Below are 14,223 nucleotides of genomic sequence, written 5' to 3'. Positions count from 1 at the left end.
CTGCCATTCGGTATTCCTCAGGTGAGAATTCTTTGTTCAGTTCTGAGCCCCATTTTTTAATGGGGTTATTTGATTTTCTGAAGTCCACCTTCTTGAGTTCTTTATATATGTTGGATATTAGTCCCCTATCTGATTTAGGATAGGTAAAGATCCTTTCCCAATCTGTTGGTGGTCTTTTTGTCCTATTGACGGTCACACCAAGTTCTAATAGTAGTGTCACACACTCTGTTGACATTATTCCTGCGATTCACATCTGTTAGTCTTTCTCTTCCTAATGAGTATTTTCCTAAGCACATTTTCTGTCCATCACTTGCAGACAACAGTGTACAGTGGGATCATTTCCTACAGGAAGCCCTATGACTTCCCACTTTACCTATACTCTTTCACGCCTCCCTTGGCCTGCATTGATAGAAGACAAGACAGAGACACAGCTCTCTTCATTTCCACCTTCTCTGAAAGCAGCACCAGGACCCCTCTGATGTCTGCACAGAACAATTCAGTGGAGAGGGTGAAGCTCTAGCTCCCAGACATGGGAGACCACAGATAAAGAGGAGAGTCTCAAGCACATTCCCGATATCAACTACTTAATGCAAAATCTGTTTTTAAAAATCTAGGTTGATATATCCTCAGAGAGTTTGTTCAGCTTACAACAGAATACAAATGTACTGGAGGCTTTTTATAAAATGTGAGAGTTTCCATGTCTCTGAAATATGAACCAGTGAAACACTGGCTTTGGCTGTGAAAAAGAGCCACACCAAGGCTGCAAGATGGGGTGGCTTGGGACAGGGGTTAAGTGTTACCAACTGTTGCTGTTTGCTTGCTATTTATTTATAAGGAGCTTCTTACATAAAGTTGGCACATTCCAGTACAGCAGGTTTCCTTTGGATTGTAAGGAAGATGATGACTTCTCAGGGTCTTGAGATGGATGACTGCCCATTTTAATTACCCAGGCCGCTAAGTGGCTGTTGTTTCACTCTGGGAAGAGTGGCTCTCTCCAAAGCTCAATACCCCAACTCAATCTCCTGAGAAGCTGGAGGTCATCGTGAAAAGGAAACTTCCCACAGCAACTCTTAGCATACTCTCTCCTCTCTCTAAATTACAGACCTCAGGAGCTATTTAGTCTTTCCTGGGAAATTCTCAGTACTCCAGGTAGATCACCTTCGGCCATCTGAGCTACTCTGAACTTGATTCTTCTTACCTAGTGCTATGCTTGCAATGTGTCCCCAAACTACTATGTTGTGAGCTTGATCCTCACTGTGGCAGACAGGGGAGGAAGGCTTCTGAGTGGTGACTGCTTCATGAGGATGGTGCTCTCGGGGATGAATTGATATTGTTATTGGAGTAGCTTGCTACTGCTTAGCTGCTGTGGAGTGTTGAGTGTGCTCTGATGAAGGGTGACCTTCCCTCTGTCTGCTCTTTCACTCACATTTGAATCCTGGAGTAACTTCTATTATGTGTCATGTAAGACATGACCTTTGTGCCCTCAAACTTCTGAGCCTCTAAGACATAAAATAAACAAACATCTTTCTTTTCAATAAGATTTAGGCTGTGGTGTTTCATCACCACATTAAGAATCAAAGCAAGATCCTCCAATAACGCCCCGCTTCATAGTCCGTCGTCATGCTGAGATTTTTTTTTCAGTGTTATCGGTATGGATGGGGAAAATGCACAACACCTAGGGTGCGTTTGGTTATTTACTTTTCTAAACAGCAGGAGGATGTACTCATTGGTTGTCTTTACTCCCTCGTTAATCCTTGCCACTACGTTTGAAACTTCAGACAAGAAACTACATTAGCTCCCTCCCCACTTCCTAGATTCTGTCCTTTCTTCTTATCATTTCCTCCCTCCCTCCCTCCCTCCCTCCCTCCCTCCCTCCCTCCCTCCCTCCCTCCTTCTTTCCCTTCCTTTCTTCTTTATTTCTTCTGATTTTTTTGAAGAAATAAACTCCTCAGTGCTCACTTCTTTGTAAAGAAGCCAGAGTTCCTCTGACAACCTCTTCCACAGCCTGGAGGATGGAGTGGCCTTCTTTTTGTGTGCAGATGCTGAAATCTATCCAGCTGTATAATGTCTGAAAGTTTCATTATTCCTTTTTGGCGTCAATAAGGGCCTCGGATTGAAACAGAATATCTAATTACATTGAAAAAGGAAATATCGGCATCCATTTATGAAATACCTTCCTGGTAGATTCACAGATGCACATTCTGCCTAATGAATCAGAGAGTGGCCAGATTCACTACCATCATTGCTGGGATTATACGAATTAGACAGGAGGGTGAGCAGAGCATCCTGGCAGCAGCAGAGTGGCTCTTTTGCTCTGCTTCCCTAACACTCAGCTGTGCTAGAATAAAATGTCTTTGAGGTTGGTGCTGGTTCCTGCTGTGGCCAGTTTCATGAATTCAGGTCCAGGGCTCATTAGAGGACCAACTAGAGCCAGCATGGGGCTTACAAAGCATCTGCAAGGTACTACAGATAATTACAGGCTTTTGTTCAGTTTTAGGTTTGAAGTTGAGAAAAGGAACCACCGCAGGCTGAACAAGCTAGGAAGGTTTTTTGGGATGACTTTCCAGAGCTGAGACGCCTGGGTAGTGAATAGCAGGGTTGTCCTGATTCTTCTAAGTTGAGTTTGTGGGAAGCAGCCAGGAGTTCTTCTAGTTACCCTTCATCTTGCCCCTTTGAAGACCTAGTCCATTCATGTTACGCAATAGTGCCTCTCAAGGAAATTCCACTCTGTGGCTGTATTAATTGATGACCTTGACGCCCCCAAAGGAACTTCCATGGCAGTCACACTGCTGCTTCAAATGGAAAAGAATAGAAATATCAAGGGAACTATTATTTCATACTTTTTCATCGTGAGATATGAGGAATGGGAAATATTAGAAGTTGATCTGAGCAATGCATTTATATCAGGTACTCTCTGTATGTATACATTACTGTGTAGAATTCTGTATGTTTCAGAGCCTACATTAGTAGGATCAAAGACAAGATATTTCGCTATTGCCATGAAAGTATTGAGTAGAGCCTTGAACTTGACATGTGTATTAAAGGACAAAGCCCACTCTGATTCTAGATAAGCTCAGCAGGCCCAGACTCTCACGGTGTGCTGGAAAACAGAGTCAAATTACCGTTTATGTTGTTCAAGAAACTCAGTGCTGATACTAACCCTGCCGCAATTGACTGTCAAGAAAAATGGAAGCTTGGGGGAAAGGGTTTGGAGACTGACTGTGTCTCAGGTACAGCACAATAAAGCTCTTCATGGGATTCACTGTAAAAACAAATAGGGGAAATAAGCAGTAGAGCATCTGCATGGTTGTCATGGCACCACTGAGAAGATGAAGCCCCTGAATATTCAGCTGACTTTGCTTAGCTGGCTGGTTACAGTATTTGTATGGTTCACATGCCACTAAAAGATGGCCTCAGAGTAGAGGCTAGCCCTGACTTATGACAGTCACTCCCCTTTCCGCTCTACTGAAGGGCAGGTAACTCTATGATACCCCAAGATCATTAGTGACACACCAAGATCATCAAAAACATCACGAAGCTGTTGCTTTTATGGTGGGAACATTCACTGAGGTCAGTCTACATACGTGTCTTTGTAAGTCATGGTAGACTGAGAACCTATGCACACTTTACCTGGTCTCCCATGATGCCTTATACCATAGAGACATCATGGAAAATCATTCTGCAAACTCAGTGTCCCTCATGTCTCAAAATTAGGATTATTTGATGCTGTAAATGTTTGCATACACACAATGAGGTACTTTAAGTTTCAAGGGTAAACATGAAGTCTATCACCTCATTGTCTCAAGTTAATTTATACAATGTTCTCACCTCATTTACATCTTCACCACAACCTGTCACTAGGGTACAGTGTGAAATAGGCCCCTGTAGTGTCATGTGAGCAGACTCAAGAAGATTTACCTGGGAACATTGTCTGATTTGGGATTCGGAGGTCATGATTGTGGCTTTGACACTGATGCAACTCACTCATCTTCTCCAGACACACCAGACTTGATTGTTGTCATTTGTGGTGTGTGTGTGTGTGTGTGTGTGTGTGTGTGTGTGTGTGTGTGTGTGTGTGTAGTTCTATACTACTTTATTACACATGAGTTGCAGTGTCTGGCCACAATTAGACTCAGTGCCAGAAGCATTCTTCCTTTCTTTTATTTGTTTACATCCCAAACACTGTCTCCCGGATCAGTTCCCCCCTACTGACTCTCTTCTCATCTTCTCCTCTGAGAGAGTGGGGCCTCCTCTCAGTGTGCCCCCCTCCCTGGCACATCAAGTCTCTGCAATGTTAGGTGCATCCTCTCCCACTGCAGCCAGACAAGGCAGCCCCATGTGCTGGTGCCCTCAGTCCAGCCTAGTATACTCTTAATCTTTGAGTGCTCCTGAGGGTCTTGGTTAGTTGACTCTCTTGGTCTTCCTGTGGAGTTCCTATCTCCTTCAGTGCCTTCAATCCTTCCCCCAACTTTTCTGTAAGAGTCCCGGACCTTTGTTGAGCTGGGCAGGAAGACTGTTGGAGGACAGCCTGGGCAGCATATCTGAACCCATATCAAGAGCACGAAGGAAGATGAGAAACAAAGACTGTGGCCAATCAACCCAAACCATCTGGTCACCAGCAATGGAAATTTAAAGGCATCCATGCAGGGGACCACGCAGCTGTTAAGAGCTCCTGCAGAGGATCACATTTGGATCCAAGCAACGAGATTGAGCCCTTTACAAGTTCCTGCAATTCCAGTTCCAATGAGATCCAATGCCTCTGACTTCTGAGGTGACTTGCACTCATATACCCATACCCCAATGCATGCAATGCACACACACACACACACACACACACACACACACACACACACACACACACACACACTTGAAAATAAAAGACAAAATAGCATACTAGAAGACTTGATTCTGCCTATTGCTAACTGGCCAGCTTCGTCATAATATTTGTTATATTATAAACAACTTTTGCAAGAAAAGCTGGCAGACTTTTTAGTTATTCTTGGCTCATTATGCTTTGTATTGTTAGCATTGCTCCCAGTGAATAGACTCTGCTGCTTGGAACATTGTGCCTTGATTAGTGGTAAATAACTGTGCCTTTTATAGATTTCTCAACTATCTCAAACACTCATTTACCAAACCTTTACTTTTACTAAATATATTTTTTTCATAACATTTATTTTATCAAGAGCATTTTTGGGTTCACAGAAAATCTGAGGAGAAGGAAAGATATTTCCAATGTGTGCCCAGCCCCTTCACACGCATACACCTTAACTATTGGAGCATTCAGTAAAATTGGTGAAGAAACATTGGTACATTGTTGTGAGCCCATAGCTTCTGTGAGGGTTCACTCTTAGCCCTGAATGTTGGGAATAGCTTTAAAGGACCTCTGCCAACCAGAGCGCCATGCAGACAGAGTAGCTTAGAATTTCCATCATAGCTCTGAGGTTGAGTTTGTGCTTTACATAATGGCTGTTCCTTGCCTTAAACATTTTGCATTTTCTAGAATGTCGTATTTGGGGTCATACAGTATTTAGCCTTTTCAGATTTGCACTTTCCCCTTAGCGACATCCATGTAAACTTGTGTTGTTGCTTTTAATAGCTTGACAGCTCATCCACTTTTAGTGGTCTATTATGTTCTGTTGTCTAGATGTACCACAGTCTATCCTTTGGCTGGTGATTGACAAGTCTGAGAAACTGTAAATAACTGTGCCACGCACATCCATGTTCAGGCATTCCTCAGTTTTATAGTGGATGACATACTGATAAAAAAAACCACTCTAAGTTGCAAATATTGTTAAATCATTGGTGTGTTTAATGTTTAGAAACATTAAGCTTAACGGCACACTGTGGAGTCTTGCTTGTATGTTTTGATGGAGCAGATGCCGAAAAGCTGTAGCTACCACATAGCATTAGCCTGGAAAAAGATCAAAATTTGGACTAAGCTTTCTACTATAGCACATTTACAGTGTTCTAAAGTCAAGGTTGCTACATCAGCTATGGCAGCTGAGGACATCTGGACAGACTTTGATTGGAACATCAGGCTTCAGCTCTTGTGTGCAGACCAAGATCATGCAAGAAGAGTGCGTATGGCGTCAGAAGCGTTTGCCAGATGTTTTCTGAAGCTCACGCATCACTTTGTAGCCTCTGTAGCAATGCTCACAAGGCTCAGTACTCTGTAAGTTCACCAGCATCTGTCATTGTCAGCGTTCTGGGCTTCTGCTCCACCATTCACATTGTAGATGTGCAGTGGGGCATCCGTGTTTTCATTTTACTGACTGCACAGGATGAGGAGCAATTAATGTGCTTATGCATCATCTATGTACTTTCCTGTAGGTTATCGACTATAGTTTTTCTCTTGTTATTTATTAGTAGTTCTTTAAAGTAACATACACAGCAATGGATTTTATTATCACATCTGTATACTTAGTTTCCTCTTTTCCCTGTCCCCCCACTTTCCTTCCCAGGTCCTCTCCTCTCTCGGGCCAATCCCCTTCCTTACTCAATGACCTCCAGTCTGCTTTCATATCTCAGGATGCTACTACTCTTTTCTCCCAGATATGAGGATCTTTCCCCATTCTCCTAGTCCTTTCTGGTTTCAGGACACATCCACATGTGCACACACACAGCCACACACATGCACACGTACACACACACACACACACACACACACACACACACACACACACACACCAGGGATTGACGAGTGAGCCTTCTCAAAGAACAGTAACTCATCAGTAGAGTGAAGAAATAACCTACAGAATCATAGAGGAAATGTGCCAGGTATATTTCAGACACAGTTAATTACTAGAGTATATAACTGAAAAATAAAAAGTCTTTCAATCTATACATGGGTTGATGATCTAACTAATTTCTTTCTTTTTTTCTCTCTCTCCCTCCCTTCGTTCCTTCTCTCTCTCTCTCTCTCTCTCTCTCTCTCTCTCTCTCTCTCTCTCTCTTCCCTTCCCTCCCCTCCCCTCCCCTCCCCTCCCCTCTCCTTCCCTTCCCTTCCCTTCCCCTCCCCTTCCTTCCTTTTGATTAACAGTCTATCAGTAATTCTGGCTTAGTTATCCTCAACACACAAACACACATATACACATAGACACACATACACACATACATAATATTTCTTTCTTATATGTAAATTATTCCCTTAGCAATTTTATTCATGGAATTGAAATTTTATTTTTTCAATTTTTAAGTTTTATTGAACATCATTTATCAATCCTTTCTTTGATGGTGCCTTTGCTGCTTTATCTAAAATGCCCTTACAAAACTGTGATGGTTTGAATGAGTCCTGTAGTTTAAATGTGGTATCCAGTTGATGGTGTTGTTTGGGGAGGAGGCCATGGCCTTGCTGAAAGACACTCGCTGTGGGCACTTTGAGATTTTATAGCTTCGGCTAACCTCCAGTTCACCTTCTGCCTTGTGTTTGTGTTTGAAGACCTGATCTTTCAGCTTCTTGCTCTGGCTGTCATGCCTGCTTGCTGCCATTAAAGAGACTCCCTCTGGAGCCATTAACCCAAGTAAACTGTTGCCTCCATAAGGCACTTTTGGGTATGACAGCCACACCAACAGAAAAGAAAGGAATCTGAATTCCAAGGCCATCTACATATATAATATTTATATATGTATGTAAATACATATATAAATGCATATACATAGTATTCATATATAGTATACATCTTTGTGTATACTAGCTCTAAGGGATCTCTACAGCCTTTTGTCTTACATCCAAGTCAGTTGTGAAAGGCATCCAGAAAAGTCTCTATTCTCCTTTGAAAATTGTGTCTAGTCTAATTGTTGATAACAGTGTGTTTCCCATGGGATCACCTTTACTCTTTTGTCACACATAAGTGACTAGATTTATGTGTGCTTACCCCTGGGCTGTGTGCTATCCCATGGCTCTGTCTGTATGTCTTCTCATACCTGTCTGTCCTGATTACAGCTGGTGATTATGCCTGTTCATATTCAGACTCATGTTGGATGCACAGGGTTTTGTTTTGTTTTGTTTTTTTAAAATTGTCTTTAAACATTAGAATCCATTCATATGGGTATCAAGTTTTGCTCCTTTAATGTCTTCATTTTAAGAAAATATAGCTGGTCCTTTCCTCATCTGATTCTTTTCTAAGGTGAAGTCTATAACTCTGCTTAAAACGAGTTTCAGAAACTGATGCCAACCCCAAGCAGTTAATTCTAAACCACCAGATAGTTCCAGAAAATGAGTCAAACATCTAGAATGATTTACAGTCATTTAACATTGTTAACAACATTGGCTTTTAATTAATTGCTTTAGCTGAGCATGGGAGCACACACCTATAATCCCAGCATTTGTGAGGCAGAGGAAGAGGAGAAAAAGCTTGAGGTCAATGTGGGCTGCGTAGTTGCTTCCAAATCATCCCAGGATGCACAAGAAGAACCTGCCTTGAAAGAACATATAACATTTAAGACCTTTTCAACAAACTTAATATTTTCTCTGCATTAATATAAAAAATCAAATAACGTTCAAATTTTATAAAGCATTTCATTGACAAATGTTTATTATACATAGTACTACTATGTTTTATGACGACAGTTCATACAAGTGTAACGGGAACTTTTCTCATCTGTACCTCCCTTTTCCTACCTCCTCCTCTCTCCCTTCCCCTCATTTCCTTAAACAGTCTCATTCTACTTTCATGTCCTATATGTATGCATGCATGCATGTGTATACACACACACACACACACACACACACACACACACACACACATATATATATATATATATATATACACACACATATAACTTATATAACATCTAGAATCAAAAAAGGAAATAAAATATGTACTATTTGTCTTTTGAGTCTGAGTTATTTCATCTAATATGTCAACCTCCAGGTGAATCCATTCCTGCAAATAGCAAAATCCCACTGTTTTTTATACCAGAAGGAAACTTGTGTGTGTGTGTGTGAGTGTGTGTGTGTGCTCATGTGTTGTTCCTGTGTATGTATATGTGTATGTACATGTGGTTTGTGTGAGTGTGTGTGTCCCATTTTCTATATTCATTCATCTATTCACAACCTCTTAGACTGGTTCCACAACTATAGTGTTATAATAAACATGGACTTAAAACCTTATTTAGTTGGTTAAATTAGTGTCCCTGGGATATATTTTAGTTACTAAAAATATCTTCTGTTTATACCCTCTATCAATATACTGTCCTTATGCAGCTAATAAGCATAAGAAAACACAAGAGATTCAAGCTGAAATGCCCTCCTTGTCTGAACCTAGTTAAATATCTCTGTGAAACAAATCAATTACTTTTCAATAGTCTCCCGAGTAACAATGTTTAAATGAAGATTTTTGACCTTTTAGACCAATTCTCTCTGAAGTGAGCAAGCATTAAATTAGAAACTCTAATAGTTTTACAAGCAATCTTCCTTATTTTGCTTACTTTCTGATTCACAGGAAAAAAAACTCACTCAAATATTATACTTGGGAGAATCTAAAAGGATAGATAGCCCAGCATCATTTGCTAACCAATATTTTGTTATTGTGTAATGAAAACCAATTTATAGACAATGTCATGAGCTGCCTCCTGCTCCACCAGAGAATCGTGCAGAGTGTTATAATGGGTAAAGAAGAGTGGTTAACATGGGCTTTCCCGAAGAAACGAAATTCAGACAAAGCAACCAGGTTTCATTTAAGAAGCTGGCAGAGAGCAGGCATGACACATGGGGTATCTGTCCATGTGGCAAGAAGCCCTGAGAGTGAGCGCGCCATAATTCTAAGACAACAGTTAACTTAAGAAATCTTATCATACAATCAGAGTGTCTGTCTTGCCTTCAAAATCATGTTCAAAGTTTGACTTAGCAAAGAAGGAAGACTTGACAGCTCTCCAAAATGGAGTTTGTAAATAGAAGAGAAGACAAGAATGGAACTTGAAGGGTGCCTCCTCTGTGTGTGTGTGTGTGTGTGTGTGTGTGTGTGTGTGTGTGTGTGTCCTATTTTCTTTATTTATTCATCTATTGACACTAGTGTGGTTAGAAGGAAGGTAGCCTGGTGAGTAGTTGATGGAAGAGGAGTCTGGATAGTTGTGTGCTGTGTTCAATAACAAGCTGCAGGATGGGAGATCTAGCTTTGAGCCAAAGAAACAAACAGGGTGATCTTTCAGCAGGAGATCAATGTGACATGGGAGACAGACTGCACATACTGTGTGTTCACTGCTTAGGTAAATCAGCCGCACAGGTGTGGTTGCTACGGACTTTGGATTCGAAAGATCTGTGCATGAGTCAGGAATCACTGTCAAAGGCCAATTGCTATAAATAGCTCCAAAGCAAAATGTGAGAATGATCACCAGGGCTCTTTGGAGGTGTCTTTGTTCTCCATCAAAAGGCAGCTGCATAATTACCATTGCAGAGTATTTCCTAGAGTAGAGGTGGTGGTGTGTGGATGAGTGGGGAAACAGAGAGAGATCCTTGTCCTGGTTCTTGGGAAGGCTATGAGGAAAGACTTCAGCTTTTATATACTTCCTGTCCTGTCTTTGGCACGAGCAAGAGGATGGCACAAGGGACTGTAAAGTACCTTTCTCTGAACTCATACAACCATTGCAATTATTAGCTCACCTCAGCTCATAGCTACCTGCTCACATAAAAATAACAAACAAACAAACAAACAAACAGTTCTGTCAATAATCAAGGAATAGGGAAGCTCTTCTAGATGTCCTTTCCTTTATTTCTGCACCAGTAGATTTTGCCATGGGGGAAATCATTGCCTTCAGTTGTGTATCCACAGTTGAGTCCACCAATCTCCAAAAGATTGCTTTAAGCCCATGCTCATACAGTTGATGGATGGTCCTAATTGTGCCAGTGGGTCACAGAACAATGTTAATAGACAAGAAAATGAGATAGAGATTTGTAGACAAGATGCACAGCCAAAAGTGATATGGAATGGGAGGGAAAAGTGGGTTCTACACGTGATCTACATATTCAAAATTATAAAATAAAATTAAATTTTTTTGAAAAGTTGGGGTCAGACTTGTAGATAGTTAGTAGATATTTTCTTTTCCACAGAACATTTTTGCTAGGATTGAGATTTAGAAACATAGAAACACACACACACACACACACACACACACACACACAGCTCTTTCCCGTTTCCTATGAATGAGTTTAGGAATCTGTTTCTTGCTGTCTCAAACACTACATCAAAGGGCTGAGGATGTAATTCCATAGTAGAGTACTGAACTAGTGTGCCCAAATTCACATGATTCATCTCTATCACTGGGGAAAAAATAATTCTCAAATACTGGCATACAGGCTGTGTAGATTTTGAAATTCATAAGGAAGTTTAATTTAGGAAGGCCTCAAAACCCAGGGCAGATTTCTACTAAGTGTACTGCAGATGGATCCTTCATCTAAATTTATTGTTTAATTATGAATGTACTTAAATGTCGCGAGCTTCCATTATTTTATCTGTAGAATAAGTCAATGATGACTTTCCTACCTTCCTTCCAAACGTCTGATTTTCATGCTTAGCTTTTCATAAGTGAGGAGGACTATGAAACTTTACCCTATTTACGTATTAACTTTACTTGAGGTAATATTTTAAAAGGAAGAGACCATGGGTTTGCACAGAGTATAGTAGGATGATCCTGTGGGCACTACATGAGGGTTTTGGTTCCTACAGAGAGAGGCTAAAAAAGGAACACTGTCCTTTCTGGACAAGATGGTTAGCTGGCTACGTAGGTCTACAAGAAAAGCATCTTACAAAGAGTTAGACACATAGGAGTTGATGAGAGTTGATTAACATCTTGAATTCTTTTCCTGGCAGGAGTTAGAATACTTTATGAATTTTCCATCTACAGTCTCTTGTCTGATTACACTGAGGAGAACAAAGTCATTAAACGTAATCACCGTGTTAATAGATGAGAGATTGAAGACGCGAGGGTTGGGTAAGTCCATCTTCCTGTCACACAAGGTGATTTGGTGTCTGCCTGTGGGCTTCCAAATGAATATGAATTGGTAATCAGCACGTTTCATATTCATGATGCAGTCAAAATGCATATTTGATTGAATGCCTCATTTAATAAAGCAACAAAATATTCATAAGTGTCGTGGGGGGTAAGAAGAGCTTGCATTTTATGATTTCTGTTGAGATATAATTACATATAGTAAAACGTTTAGATCCTAAGTTTGCTCTACCATGAGTTTCTTAGAATGTGTATAGCATGAAATCAATAAAGCATGGGGAATTGCTGTCAGCTTTCAAATCCTAATATTTCTTAGTAGATCCCTAAATTCAGAGTTCTTGTTACACGGAGATACTTTTATGCTCTTGAGTTTCATAAATATGCTGAGTACCTCTTATGTTCATCCCTGTTACAAGCATTCTAGGTCATCTCTTCCTGATACTGAGGAAAATGTCATTGGTTGAGCATAATGTCATTCACTTTCTCTCTGTGTTGATTGGCATTTAGATCATTGATATTATTTGTTAATATGAATGAAGTAGCCAAAAACCCTTTATGGTAGGCATATGTTTTCATGTATGGTACAGAAATACAATAGAGTTCAATTGCTGGACCATAAGGTAGCTTTTTGTCTAGTGTTGTGATGATTAATTTTATTTGGCAACTGGATACAGTCTAAGATTGCCTGGGAAGGAAGTTTCAGTGAGGGACTGTCTAGGTCAGGTTGGCCTCCTGGAATGCTTGCAGGGTGATTTCCTGATTTGTTAATGAAGATGGGGAGAGGCAGCTCACTATGGGTGGAAGTACTCCCTAGGCTTGAATTTTGAACTGCAGAAGGGTGAAGAACAGGAGCTGGGCAGTAAGTGCACACATGTTCCTTCCCTGCTCTCAACTGTGGATGTGACTAAACTCTTGAACGTCTTGCTGTCTTGATATCTGTGCCATGGTAGGATTTAAATTGGAATTCCCAGCTAAAATAAGCCCTTTCCTCTCTTAGTTGCTTTTGTCTTGGTGTTTCATGATAGCAACAGAAATAGGACTCAAACAAATATTATTAGAAACCACGGGCCAGTTTTTCTTAGAGATCATACCATTTCACTTGACTAGAGCAAGAATGAGCTACCCTCCCAAGCTCCTTCTCTCCATCCTTTAAGTCAGGAAGTTCTTTATACTTGATCAGTCGAGGGGCTTTATAGATAGTAAGTAGTATCTCATCCTGGTTTCACAGTGTGCTTTCTTCCTAATTATCGATATCAACTGTTTCTCTTAACTCTGCAGTCATGTTGTTTTCTGAAGAAATTCTTGACACTTTAAAAGTGGCCGGTAATTTTTTTTTCCATTTGTAAACTTCTGCATAGAACTTGGCTATTTACATAGTATAATATGTATTATAATATGATAGTGATAATAATCACCTGATCTGTGATTTGCACTTTTACTTATTGTCAGTCTTTAAGGAACAGATAGTATTAACTGTAATGAAATCCAGTGTATCTTTTCTGGCTTTGACATATGTTACAGTAAGCGCATTTGTAATCTCTCTAAGAAATATTGAACAACTTCAGTTATAAGAAATACTGTCTCAGAGGCTTTGGCAAAAGTTTTAGACTTAAAGCTTTTGAACGTCATCTGTTCTCCATCAACTTCTGTCTGTTTTCATGCTAGGTATAGAGCATGGCTCAGGTTGAACAGATAACCAGTTGTGCCTGATCATTTGTGAGAAGACTCCATGTTCCCCGTTGAGCTTCACGGGAACATTTGTTCGCATTTATTTCCCCACGCACCTAAAGCTCCATCTGCAGACTGCTCAGTTCTGCTGCCTGCCCACCCTGAAGGCAGAAACACGCTGCCTTGATTACCGAGCTTACCATCTTGGTAGATTTTATTTTGTTAGTTTTGTGGTTATTAAACACAATGATGGACTTCACTGTAAAAAATTCACACACACGTGCGCGCGCGCACACACACACACACTCACATACACACACACACACACACACACACACACACACACACACACACACTTCATTATAAATCCCACATCTGAGAGAGACATGCAATATTTGTCTAAGACTGGCTTATTTTGCCTAACATGATAATCGCTATCTTGTTTTCCTGAAAACACCATGACTTCATTTTCCTCTAGAGCTGACAGAAATTCTTTTGTATACATGGGACACATTCTTTTACAACATGAGAAAGTGTGTAGCAACCCTTAGACTGAGAAGTAGACTCCCCACACATAGACTCTCCTACAAGTTTGTCTTTGTTTTT

The 14,223-nt window shown here is 40.6% G+C and overlaps 2 long non-coding RNA genes across 20 annotated transcripts in view; one reads left to right on the top strand and one right to left on the bottom strand.

The window, feature by feature from the left end:
• Nucleotides 1–14,223, top strand: part of Gm35049 — a 64,082-nt gene that overhangs the window by 30,196 nt on the left and 19,663 nt on the right. For 3 of the 5 annotated variants that reach the window (XR_382609.3, XR_382608.4, XR_382610.4), the window contains exon 2: nucleotides 11,811–11,931. The exons of the other annotated variants lie outside the window; for them this stretch is intronic. This is a non-coding gene — a long non-coding RNA (predicted gene, 35049). The remainder of the gene's footprint in view (nucleotides 1–11,810; nucleotides 11,932–14,223) is intronic. 5 annotated transcript variants of the gene reach the window in all.
• Nucleotides 8,251–14,223, bottom strand: part of Gm35161 — a 32,011-nt gene continuing 26,038 nt past the window's right edge. For 7 of the 15 annotated variants that reach the window (XR_873627.3, XR_873629.3, XR_873630.3 and 4 more), the window contains 2 exons: nucleotides 11,894–11,980; nucleotides 8,251–8,417 (listed from right to left, as the gene is read on the bottom strand). This is a non-coding gene — a long non-coding RNA (predicted gene, 35161). Of the gene's footprint in view, nucleotides 8,422–11,893; nucleotides 11,981–14,223 lie in introns of all 15 variants that reach the window. The other 8 variants (XR_873632.3, XR_873634.3, XR_001780993.2 and 5 more) reach the window with 4 other exon arrangements.

The sequence above is a fragment of the Mus musculus genome, chromosome 13 (genome assembly GCF_000001635.26).
Source record: "Mus musculus strain C57BL/6J chromosome 13, GRCm38.p6 C57BL/6J".
NCBI classification, from domain to species: domain Eukaryota; kingdom Metazoa; phylum Chordata; class Mammalia; order Rodentia; family Muridae; genus Mus; species Mus musculus.
The sequence above is the reverse complement of the archived record's forward strand: the minus strand, read 5'-3'. Positions and strand labels throughout refer to the sequence as shown.